This window comes from Rhodnius prolixus, unplaced genomic scaffold (genome assembly GCF_049639745.1).
Source record: "Rhodnius prolixus isolate KJV_2025 unplaced genomic scaffold, Rpr scaffold_5, whole genome shotgun sequence".
NCBI classification, from domain to species: Eukaryota; Metazoa; Arthropoda; class Insecta; order Hemiptera; family Reduviidae; genus Rhodnius; species Rhodnius prolixus.
Genome location: NW_027411624.1, coordinates 16,821,608 through 16,834,957, shown reverse-complemented (window position 1 = coordinate 16,834,957; position 13,350 = coordinate 16,821,608). Strand labels below are relative to the sequence as shown.

Genomic DNA, 13,350 nt, shown 5'->3' with positions numbered 1-13,350 from the left:
TTAGTCGATCCTCATACTTCGATGCCGTATCACCAAATAGGTCGCAGTAACAGTAGATATAAGAGTCTTTTGTTATGTAGGTTAAGTTTCGAACGTTTGTCAAGTAGTCTGGCGAGAAGTTTGTAGCGTTGGTTAGTTTCTTGTCTTTACAGTCTAGTATGGGGATTCCATGTCAACCATTTGTCTAGGTGCAGTCCAAGGTAGAGTACTTTGTCCACAGCTGGTATAGGAGTTTGGTTCAAGATGACAGGAGGTAGGATTTTCCGTCTGAGAGTAAATACTATAAACTTAGACTTCGTAACATTGGTTTTGATTCTCCATTTGAAAAGCCAGTCCTGTAAGTGGTTGATGTGTGTTTGTAGAGTTCGTGTAGCGATAAGGGGATCGGAATGTGAAGATAAGATAGCAGTATCGTCAGCAAAGGTGGAGAGGATAGTATTTGGATGTTGAGGTATGTCTGCTGTATACAAGGAGTAAAGAATAGGACCTAGGACACTGCCCTGAGGAATATTTTGGTTTGCTTTCGGCTTTTGTGTCTAGTAGGAGGTTACACCATTGTTTATACACAAAATTAATGTTTCTTTTTAATATTTTATCAGCTTAATGAAATGGCCAACAAGAAAAAAATTTGCAGCCTTGAATAAAGTGGAAATCCAAAGGCAACCAGCTGTATTTGAATCTACCACCTGCTTAACTATAATTTGCATATTATATATTTTGGCGAAAACATCATTTATTACAGAACAGTACTGCAGTTGTAGAAATAATTAGATTGAAACAAAAAAAAAAATCATCAAAAAGTTGAATCTCACAAAGAGTGGACTTAACATTGTCTTCACCTATCAGTTGCAAATTTAGAGCACGTTATTCTTAAACACCACAGTGATTTCACAGTATTGGTTGGCGATTATTCCAGATTTTTTGATGACAGATCTTTAATTGAGCCTGGGGCATTCAGAGAGCTTGCTGAATATGATTAAGGCTTTACTTCCCAGCACCTTTTCTTGGACTGGTACTAGTCAATAGATTAAAACCTACCACCATTACACAAGACAGAAAGAACTGGAAACTAAACGCCATTTTGGAAACGCGCCCAAAATTCTCTGCAACGGACAGAAGATGAGGGCTTTTTAAAGCAATCAGAACCTACGCGCTGAAATTCCGGATGTAATCCAGAATTATTATTATTATTAAGGAATACTTTGGCATAAATTTTACCTCAAAATAGACTTTACAAGATTTCCTTTTTTTACCAGTTTAATTACACAGATGTCCACCTCTAATCCGTTTATGGAACGCCTGGATTAAGTACAACAACATTCCAGGTTACTCACCAAGCAGCATGATGGCCCAACGATCTTCTTTAAATTATCAAAAAAAAAAAAATGAATCGTTTCTGCAGTGTCATCATTGGCCATATTCTCTCATCTACCATTTCCTCTAAGTAGACGTGACTCCAAAATGATTGTTACCAACAAACTCCTCCTTTACAAAGGTGGTCATTAGGCCGATGTTACACTACGTCTGCTCCGCCTGCAGCTCTGACTTGTAACAGTAACATCAAGAAACTCCAGGACAACTTAGAACAAATTTCTCAGACTCTCCACGACTTACTAAAATTGACTCCCTCCATGAGATTGCATCCATTATCCCTGGAACACTCTTATATCCAAAATCGTCTGCTGAAACTCCTTTCCAACCTAGACTGTCATCCTAATCCACTCGGCCGCGACATAGCCTCCTACAGTTCCTTCTATTCCCTACATACACAGAAGACTAAAACACATCCTTCTCTAACTTTCTACACTAGCTGCAGGTGTTTCCTTCCTTTTTCCCTGCATTCTTATCCTACATCCTTAACCTTCCTTGTTATCCTCACTTGTGAAGGTTACAATGTTTTGTACATTTATTTCGTATATTTATTTATTTATTTTTGTCATATTTATTGTGATATAGATTTATTCTATTCTATTCCCGTTACATTTTACACTCTAGTCGCGTTAGTTAATTTCCAATAAAATGAAATAAAGTAATTAATTAAAACTTTTTGCATAGAACAATAGGAAAAAGACTCCGGTTAAGCTAGGAAATTACTAGATGAAAGCAAATAAACCTTCTTACCATTGTTATCACTGATTTATCTTAAGACCTAGTTTAAGACTGATTTATCTTAGGACATAGTTGAGAACAGCTTCTTGTACAGCCACCTGTTTGCAGCGTTAGAATTAGATTTAGTTATTCAGTAAATCTGTGAGGGAATAATTTAGCTAGGCATGTTTTAGGCATGAGTTTGGAATCAGATAGCCAGTTACTGGAAAAGGAATGACTGCCAGTAAATCTAATTCTGTCTCCAAAAACAATCGTAAATAAGTGTAGAGTAGAAAAATGCTTAAAATAATGTATTTATTTATTATAAAACTAACTGCACCGTTGAGTGTTTGAGATTAAAACTAAAGGCAAAGCTAGGCCTGCTAAAAATCGTTTCCAGAATTATGCACGTATAAAATGTTCTTAATTTAAACTACAAGAAAAATGAACACAACCCAATGAATATACCCAACTCTCCACCAATGTCTTCAGCATCTCCTCCTATACATGGAAAATACTGTACCCGACACAAAAAAATAAATAAATAAATAATAAAAAATAAAATAAAGCCAGATTGCTAATGAAACTGATGCTGCTACAGAAGAACTATGCATGCGCCAAATCCTAACGACCGACAGCTGTGCAGCAGCGTAAAGCCTTCTCTTTCGATTGCAGCATCTCACGTGTTTGTAGAGAAATCTGTCTGACCGGAACCGTCGTTTGTGTAAGAGGTGTTAGTTTCGTTTTGCCGAAAACATGATATACTACACATGTAGTAGAGCAACGAATTGTCGTAAAATTTCACATGAAACTGGGTAAAACCGCTACTGAAACTTATCTTTTATTAAAAGATAAATTTATGGCGAAGAATGTTTATCACGTGCGCAAGTTTTTGAGTGGTTCAAGCGTTTTCAAGATGGCCGAGAAGACGTCGGAGATGATGACCGCCGGGGGTCGCCCTTCCACATCCAAAACGGATGAAAATATCGATTATAATTAATCCACATTACTACCGTGAGGTGCTTGCTCAACACCGTGAAAGAGTAAGGAAAAAATGACCCAATTTGTGGAAGAACAAGTCACGGGGTTCTCCTTCAAGACAGCGCGCCGGCTCACTCTGCATTGGCTGTCAAGACGTTTCTAGCCAAGTACAACATCCCAGTTTTAGGCCATCTTCCTTATTCGCCTGACCTGGCCCCATGTGACTTTTATCTGTTCCCCAAAGTCAAATCTACATTAAAAGGAACACGATTTCAGTCCGTTGAAGTTGTGAAAGAAAAAGCGGCACGCGTCATGCAGGAGCTCGCAGAAAAAGACTTCCAGCACGGTTTCGAACAATGGTAAATTCGCATAGAGCGTTGTAGGGATAGGGTAGGGGTGTATATTGAAGGTGATAATAATTAAAATGTTCTATAGCAATAATCTCTTTATATAATAGCCATACCCCGTGTTCTATTACAAAACAAGACCATGCGAAAAAGACTTCATGATTGTGCTACGAAACTTTGCAACTTTTACAATGAGGAACTCAAAGATGTCTTCATTCTATGCCATAATGCTGATTACACTGCTATCCTCTCCTCTGATCCTAAACCAGTAGTAATCTTCTAAGAGATAAGCGGACTCATCATAGAAGATGGTTGCGTAGGTGGAGGATAAAAATACATTTATTTTCCATTGACGTCAGTGTAGTCAGGTTATACTTCAGAATGGTGTAAGGTTACAAAGCTGTATAATGTGGGTGAGAACATAGACTAAACAATCAGAGGTAGAATGATAATTGTGACTTAGAGTTGCTTACAATATGCTTTTGATAAAAATAAAACAAAAGATGAACAGTAATTTGCCATTTATAAATATGCAATGCAAATAATAGTAATTCAAGACTCATATATTTTTTGCCTGTAAGTTGATAATATTACTTTACATTCATAAAAACCATTAAGTAAAACCGACAAACTAATTATTATTTTCATAAATAAAGAAGTGATTTTTATATGAGATTTTAACATTTAAATTAAAGGGTAAATTTATTCAAAGGATTGGGATTGTGAACTTTTGTATAATTTTCCTTACAATCCTTAAAAAAAAATCTAGAAATGCAATCGAGGGTCTCTCCAGAGAATAGCTAATTTCAGGCTTCTCTTTTTTTAGCTTTCAGCTTTTTTTAAAAACTTGTGTACTTTTTTCAACTATTTTCACAAATTGCTTTTATAATTTTTATAATTTTTCTTCAAGAAACTTTTGTTTGACTATTTTTAAATTAAATACTTGAAGTGTTGGGTAATAATTGAGCTAGAAGAAGCTAATTAAAAATAGAAATAGAAAGAAATATCATTTAAGGAATTATAAAACAATAAGAGACTTTCCTATTAATGAACCACTAAAACTCTCTCTAACCAAATTGGGCCAGGTTGCTAAGTATTGTGAGAACACTATTAGAGACAATTCATGCAGACAATTGATTAAGAATTTAATGACAGCAAACGCTTATTTGAAAACAAAAAACATACAAACCATGGCAATTGTTTCGAAAAACTATGACCAAAGAAAATACATAGATTGGTTTCAAAACAAGCCGGCGTGTTTGACTACCAATTTTCAAGTTCATAGTGAAAATATTGAAAAGATTTTGTTTTTTTCGCCACAAAACTCAAAATTTTAGCTTCATATTTAATTCAAAATAATAAAATAAAACCGTAGAATTTCCATCATCCAGCTTTTGAGGGGAAACTCTGATAAGATCATCTCAGGAAATAATCCATTTTCACGAAAAACTTCTCAATTTAACTATACGAAGTACAGATGGATTATTTTATGAATATGTTGCAGGGAAAAATAGAAAATAATTTTTTTTAAAACAAAATTCGCAATTTAAGAGAACTCATCATGCTGTTTAAATTATAACTAGCCACTTTTTACAAAAAACAAAACGTAAGGTAAGTGGGGGGAAGATGCCACACTTAACACTTATTTCCGTTTTGTAGGAAACCGGGTTATCGAAAAACAACACCAAATGTATCAACGTCCAGGTTGTTTTTTATTCTTTAATTACATATATATATTAGTATATTTAATTAAATGCAAAACCGATAAAAATGCATTTGAATGAAATTTGGCAAAACTGGCATCTTCCCCCATCATATGGGGAAGATGCCAGTTGATGCGGGGGAAGATGCAACAGTATCTTAAGATATAAATTGAGAAAGAAAAAATTACAAATTTAATGTTAGGTAAACAGCAAAATATTCTAATTAAACACTGAGGGGAAGGAACACCGAACAAAAGACATTTTTTGTTTAATTTTTAACATTTTTTGCAATGCAAATTGTCTTTGCTGCAAATTTCATGTAACCATCTCTTGCATGTTATGCATTGAAGCCAATCGCATTTTGGGCTCTTCCTATCATAAAAATATCCTTTACACTCAGTACAAAAATCATCGTCCTCCTCTTCAATGTCACTCTCACCACTGGTCATTACCAAATTATCGGGTGCGGAGGATGCTAAAGATGAACTGTCCTTCCTTTCGTTTTACTGCAGTACTTTTCCCCCTTTTTTTGTCGGCAGAGTAGCCTTTCTTCTCAAGTTTGCTTGGGTTTCTGAAATCTGGGGATAGGGGACTAATTTCTTCAAAAGAAGTGATGGCACCGCTGCTGCTTGTTGAAGCTATTGCCAGAGGTGCGTTAACTTCTTGTGTGGCATTCAAATTTTCTTTCATATTGTAAGAAATGGTATAAGCATGTTCTGGAATTTTTTGCGGATTGTATGGATAAATTCCGCGTGCAGAAAATCCCACGCTGCCATTTCCAACAGTGACTGCCCTATTCCACGCGGCGCTTAGCAAAGGCCCAAATTGAAGTCTGGTGATTCTGCATCCGGGTTGTTAAGGGCCTGCTGCCAAAAAGTTTTGTCTTTGATTTCTATTCCCTATAACATGATATTAGTTAGTTTTCCTTTTTATTTAATAGTTTTTAATGCTGGGTCAATATGACCTGAGGTGACGGCTTATGGCACTTCACATACTCGTAAGGTTACGGCTCAAGGGTTAATAATATTAATGTATTTTACAAAAACTATATTTCGTGTGTCAGTAATTGTTTTATATTATAAAATATATCATTATAATGTAATAATGAATGAGAATCAATATGAAATTGAAACACTTCAATAGGTGGCATCTTTCCCCAAGCACTGGAGGAAGACGCCACATAGGTTTATTTTTGTACTAAGGCTTCAGTCATGTTGTTTCAAGCTAACACGTACTCACCAAGATGTGCACGACACAAATATCACGGAATTATTACGTTTAATCTAGTCAATCCATCACCAAACCTTAAGTATTGAGAACGAAATATTATAACATGGGTACTCACCAAGTTCAAAGAGTTGAATTTTCAGTTTAACGACGATTAAACTAGATATAAATAGAAATACTCACAAGCACGGTATTCACAGTTGTTTACTACACACTTTAACGTAGGAATTGCTGCCATCCAGTTGTAGATATGCAAAATCTGACGATACTTGCATCTTCCCCCCACTTACCTTATATTATTTCCTACAGACATTCAGTAAGTTTTTTTACTTCATTTATTTAGTTACAATCAACGCATTGCTTTATAAAAGCAACAAGAGTAACAATAAGCAACATACCACACATATCAGAGAGAAGAAGTTACCCAGCGACCAATAACATTTTACATTCTACTAACTCTCTTCATCAGAGAGGAGATCGCGAGGCCACTGTCTTTTAAGACGTCTAGAAGTGTTGTCTGGAAATGTTCTGGAAGATAGATGTTGTACAAGTGGATTGTGATGAGATTGAATGTTAAGATGGAATTTTCTGTATCGTGTTTCAGCCACTTATGTTGCACGAAAGGAATGTTTAAGTCTGTGCAAATGGTTTGATTGGTGACGTAGAAAGGAGCGCTTGCTATAGAGCGGAGAATTTTAGATCTGGATCCAGTTTGCAGAACTGAGCGTTTGGTTGAACCCCCACAGTTCGATGCCATAAGCCTAGATTGGCTTTAATATACTTACATATATATAAGTCTTTTGTTCTCTAGAGTAGTAAAAACTTAAATAATAGTAATTAAACCAAAAAAATCTTTAAACCTGATAACAAATGGTGAGCCAGTTCTCTTGACTCCAGTGGCAATGCTCATGCACTAGTTCCGAGGAACACCCGAACACTTTTGGACAAACTGGAGCTGAAGAAATAGCCAACTTACAGGCGCCACAGTAGCCGAGCGGTTATGTACTGCTCATGTAAAGCTAATATGTATTGTGGTTCGATTTCCGCTCTTAGGCCTTGGATTTTATTTAATAGTTAATAAAAGAAAATTTACAGTGAAGTATGTTTTACTAGTCGCCTCCGTCCACGACACCTAACCTGGGTAGTTGGACTTAAAGCCTGCCTGAAAAAATAGGCAATTACTTTACTTTACTTTAAGTCAACTTAAGGCGCAAACTATCAAAAATGTTTTTCGAAAATAACACTGTTATTTTAAATAGATTAATTATCTTCTAGAGGGATTATTTTCCCAATTAGACAGGGAAATAACATGTTATTTCTCTCTCACCGTTCACTTAGAATCCGCGCATATTTCCTATTATTACCTTCACTAAACGGTTGAGGTAAAACCGATGAGCCTCAAGACACAAAAACCAGAAAAAATAAAATAAAAAAGAAGAGAAATTTATTGGTGTAATCTTTGTTTGGTCTCCGTTTTCTCAAATAAAATACAAACTAAATCTTCTTGGACTTATATATATAATCAGTATCTAGTGTTAAAAGGAAATAGAGGATACTACTGAAGGTAGCAAAGGCACCCTTGGGTAACTTAAAGTAAACCGTTGACTACGCATTAAAGTAAGAGTTGATTGGCTTATTTCTACAAGTTAAAGCCTTTTTTCTGATTGGCCACCTGCTCAACTACAGTTAAGGATCCCCAGCAGTGTTGTAATAAAGGTCACACGTTTTCTAATACCTAGCTAAACTTTCATGTAAGTACAATAGTTTTTTCTTGTCATTGTAATAACTTTAGCCATGTCCATTACACGGATTGTTATAGTTCCTTTTTTTGAAACATAATTTTTACAATTTAGAATTCAGTTTTAATATTTTGTTAATTAATTATGTCCAATTGATACGGCAATGTTTGAGAAAGTGCCACTAAAATACAATTTTTGACTTGAATAGAGATCCTAAACTTATTTAATGTAATTAAGAATTAATTGATTCGTTAAATTTCCGTAGAAAATGGGTTTTTCCAAAAAAATGTTTGTGATTGAAAAAACCAATTATCATGTCCTCTTTAAAGTAATTTTACTAAAATCCACCGGCAATTGATATCTTGGGCTTTTTCTCGTAACATCTGAAATTCCAAATATCTTTTCATTTTCACAATTATTCGAAGCATTTTCTAATTAATTAACACACTGCTTTCATCGAAACAACAGTTGAACTAATTGAATAAATCTTATAACGGAATTTCAACAATTTCATTACAGTAATTGAACCAAGTAAATTATTGATTCACATTCCAATATTGTGTTTTAACCGTTACATTGTATTCTTGGAAAATATAAGTTGTTCTGTGTTTTTGTTCTGCACTGAGCAATTCAGAGGTATACTAACCAAGATTCAAACCACACCATTATCAACTGGGCACAAGTTTTCCCAAAAATGGTTCATTCTCACATTTTAGTTACTAAAACCTGTTATGAGATTTGCGGTTCCTTTAAAAATTATCATTTATCATCATCGTTCATTTAAGAATCTGGTAGTTTATGCTTAGACTTTTCTATTAACAAATTTTATTAGTAAAAAAAAAAATAGATGGCTAGTTCTGACTATTATCTGTTTTTAGGAAATCAACGCAGCTCTTAATAAACATCTTAATTAATAAATTACTCGGTAATTTTGCCCTTACATTTTACAATTTATATACAAACTTCATAACCTTTCTTTTTAGATGAAAAAGCAAGCAAAGGTTTATGGTTATACTTTGTGTAAATATAAACCAGTTGAATACAGAACTGCTCACTTTGATTAAAGGCTCACATTATTATTTACCAACATACTTCGTATTATTATGTATAATGACGTGTATTATACAGCATATAAATTACTTTGTAACATCATTAATTCAGTGTTTCATTGTAGCCTAAAATGGTAAGAATGTTATAGTAGATAAAAATGAAAAATCTTTGAATCTTTAATGTTATTTTTGGATAAAACTTTAAGCCATAACTGTCCATGGAATAGGGGCAGGTGTTGGTCTAGTGGTCAAGAGCGTGGCTTTGTGTGTAGAAGGTCACCGGTTCGAATCCCGCACATTGCTATTTTTTATTTGTTAGAAAAAATTGTTTATAGTTAAGTCTGATTCCGTCCCCCGCCCACGACACCTAATTGATCAAGTTGGACGTTAAACTCCGTCCGAAAAAATAGGCGATTACTTTACTTTGTCATGGCCAGTTTGATTTGAATCTGGGAGACTGAATGACGCTTAGGGGACGAAATGAAAGAATTGAAGGAGTGTCCAGTTTGGTGAAAGGTGTTTTAAACATTTGAAATAGGTCAAGCATTTGCTCCTTCAGTTAAAACAAATTCAAGCTCTCTCGATTCTCGTTTTAAACGTTTTTTGTTCTCAAATATACTCGGATTTGTAAGTATAAGAAGAAAAATCGACTTAAATCAGTCTAAATGTTGGAAAATTTCCTTTTCCGCTAGTAAATGAATGCAAATAAAACAAAACTTAGTTTATCGTTTTGTTACCAGAGGCAATTTAGGAGTTTTAACTTTTCACCTACATCTATACAAATGTATGTGATCATTCAATGCCAAATTTGTAAGTTCCATAGAATGTCAGATAGTAGAAAATAAATGCTATTGCCTTCGGGGGACGTTAAATTTAAATGCTTTGTTTACTGTTCAGCGACCAGTTAGAAAATTCGTTTAATTCTGACCCAATGTATCCACAGTTCTCCTGTTTTATTAGCGTGTATTTTTATTTTATCTTATATACTGGGTAACAAAAAAGTATTACGGTCTGGTCGTATAGATCTTGCAGAGATTTGATTTCAAATTTCCAAAGCAAATATCCGTTTTGACGTCTCCGGAGTCCAAAAAAAGAAGTGATTTTTACAAACTTTTTTGTAGTTTCAGTAGTTTTGCTGAATTTATCGTGTCATAGCACGCATGTTTTTTGGAATCTGTGACCTGTAAGACTTACTGGCATTCACCCTTCATCAGAATTTGATAAATCAGTATTGTTGTAGAGAATTTGAGATTAAAGATTTCCCCTGAACCGTTTTCTGTGGACTGAGAGTCATGATACTTGGCACAGTTATTAGTCCTTCTCTGGTACCATTAGGGACACACACTTCTCTCATCTCTTTCAGCTACTGTAAACACCCTCACTTGTAGAAGTCGTACAGGTTTCTCCAAAAATCACGCTGTGACTACGGAAATTCTGTGTCTCATCATCTGGAAAAATGTTTGCCCCTTCAAAAATAACTGCTTATTGGTTGGATAGAGGTGGAAATCCGATGGTACGTGGTCGGGTGACTAAGGGGTGATATGGTAGAAGCATGCTTCCATTTGGGCAACATTTGATTAGTGAATTTGGGGCTTCTTTGGTGAGCATGTTTGTGTCTCTTGGTTTTGATGGCCTTCCACAATTTCTGCAGCAGTGAAGCTTAGTGCCCTTCAGTGAACGTGGTACCTCCTTTGCCAGGAAATCCATCAATATCGTACTACTCCGTGCTGGTCCCAAAATACTGTGAGCCTGGAATTGAAGTTGTTTGCACCGAATTCCGACCATATTTGAATTGACGATTCCAGTTTTTTGCTACACCATATGATGGGGAATCATAAATCGTCTCTTTCCTCTCATCGAACTGTCTCCTTTGGTGTGCGGCCTTTCAAAGTAAAGGAACTTGACGGCTGCTCTGTATTCCAATGATTTCATTATCAAATCTCGCACCGTTTCAGCACCTGTAAAATCAAGACCGTTATCAGTTTTGATTTGCAAATACGCACGTAACCTATAGAGGCTTATATCACTGCGCATGTGCAGTTTCAGGTTCCTATAATAAATAGAAATTGGACAGGGGAAATCTTTAATGGAGGCCCCTAGTCTGTTTCCGTCTTCCACTACAAATTGTACCCAGTTATTTTTTTACAGATAAATTTGATATTAAAAGGAGACAGTGAGCAAGTTTTACTGATATAAAATTGAAGATTCATCTCAGCTTACACAGAAAAACTATCTAACTAAGCTACTGCTCACAGATCAATTTATAGTAAACACTTTTTGATAGTGTAAAAAGTGTTGTATGGCTGAATTCCAAAATAATGTAACAATGCAATAAATTAGTTGAATGTTTTTCTGGAAATTGAAAACAATTAAATGAATAAAACTAATCAAATATTGGGACTTGCCAGTAGACTGGTACGGACTGAAATATTAAGGGTAGACAAAAATACATTTATGTGGGTTGAAAGAGAATTAACCAAAAAGGTATCGTGTACGCGACTTGCGGAAGCAAGCACAAATCAGTAACATTACGTTACTTCTCACCCTATTCATGCTGACATCTTGGGCAAACGTTTTTCTTTCATTGCTGTCGCATCAATACTCTGGGTAGTTGTGCTTCTAATATACTGGGTAAGAACGCTTCAATACTTCTCGGCCGAGTACAGATATATATATATGTGGGCGAGGTTGTTTTCGTGCCCTGGGACTGGGCCGTGGAGAACAATCACATCCAGACAATAAATCTAAAGTTAGTCAGCCTCACGTAGTACACCAGTCCTTTCTAGTTGCCTTCAAGTTTTAACTTCTATCCAAAAACGAATCAGGACACACTGGAGGACACTAGTCTGGCTGGTACAAGGAGGACGATGGTGTAAGTTAGTGTAGAGTATTGCCAGTGTGTAGCCAGTTTGACTAGGACACAGAGTGTTGTTTGGCTTGGCTCTGGCGACCTAGTGAGTAAGAGGACGGTTCCTTTTCTACTCTCCAAACATTAGCCCACTAGTTGTGGTTTGGCGTCCATCGAGTGTGTGTTAACTTTTGTCAAACTACATCCATAAACTATGCCATTTCCTTCTGTCTAAAACCTCTATTTTCACACGGCTAAAGTGGCTACACTATCGTGGCTTTATATATACATTGCTGGCAAGTTTACTGTAGCTAAGTGATCTAGTATTAGCATATTTATGTCAAGATGTATTCCTTTATGTTTATAATGTGAAATAGGTTCCACACTATTTAATGGTTAAATGTTAATTTCTCTTACACCAGTAAGTAAGGGCGTATTGTAATCGAGCAGTTTTTCAGTAAAATTAAGTTGTTTTTTTTTTCACTTCCTCATTATTGTAGTAAAAAGTTAATGAAATAAATCTTTGATACAGAGCGAGAGTTACTTAAGAAGGAAACATGATATGCAGGACTAAGCTACAGCTCAGTGGACTAAAATTTATTAAAAAGGAAGTTAATAAAGTATTAATTCATCACGGATAAACCTATTATGCCGAACAGTATGCAACTTTTTTTTCTCTTTATCTCTAGTAAATCGTTTCCGTATATTTGTATTATTATTTCCCCGTAGGGAGAAGTGGACTAGCCACTTCTTCAGGGACTTTGGCGTCCCTGCGGGTATCCCAGCCTAACAACACTTACATTCAAAACATTTATACTGACGCCTTTCTCCACTTACTTGTGACACTTAGTGACCGAAGATGCTGTCTTCAACACTTAAGGCAGATTTAGAATTAGGGTCCTCAACGGTATATCTAGCTACGTGCAAACATGGACAATATTCACACTAAGAATTCAATCATTCTTATACTAAAGGCATGCCCCTATGATCGTGATGGCGAACCTATGACTTGCGTGCCAAAGATGGAATCATTTTGGGTGATATGCATCGACTAAGACAAAAAATTATTATATAATTTTAAATAATACTTGAGCGATTTATGGCATACTTTGAAGAAATTATGGTATTTATTAAGAATTAGGATCTGGCAAACTTTCCTTAGATCAATGATCATAAAGTGGGCCTATTTCAACAAATATTTTTTTCTACTATGGTTGCAAATATCAAAGATTAAGATTAAGATTTGAACCGAGACCTACGGCACTGCAGCCACAAGAGGCTTATCGTAATAGCTTCCTTTTGGATCTAGTAGACGAGACCTCCCCTACTAAAGAGGTTGAGGACTTTTCCTACTAGTTCTTTTTGGTC

General features: G+C 35.5%; 1 protein-coding gene across 2 annotated transcripts in view; it reads left to right on the top strand.

The window, feature by feature from the left end:
* The window catches only part of LOC141458884 (neurotrimin-like), a 708,924-nt gene that overhangs the window by 277,580 nt on the left and 417,994 nt on the right, over positions 1-13,350 (top strand). The window lies entirely within an intron of this gene.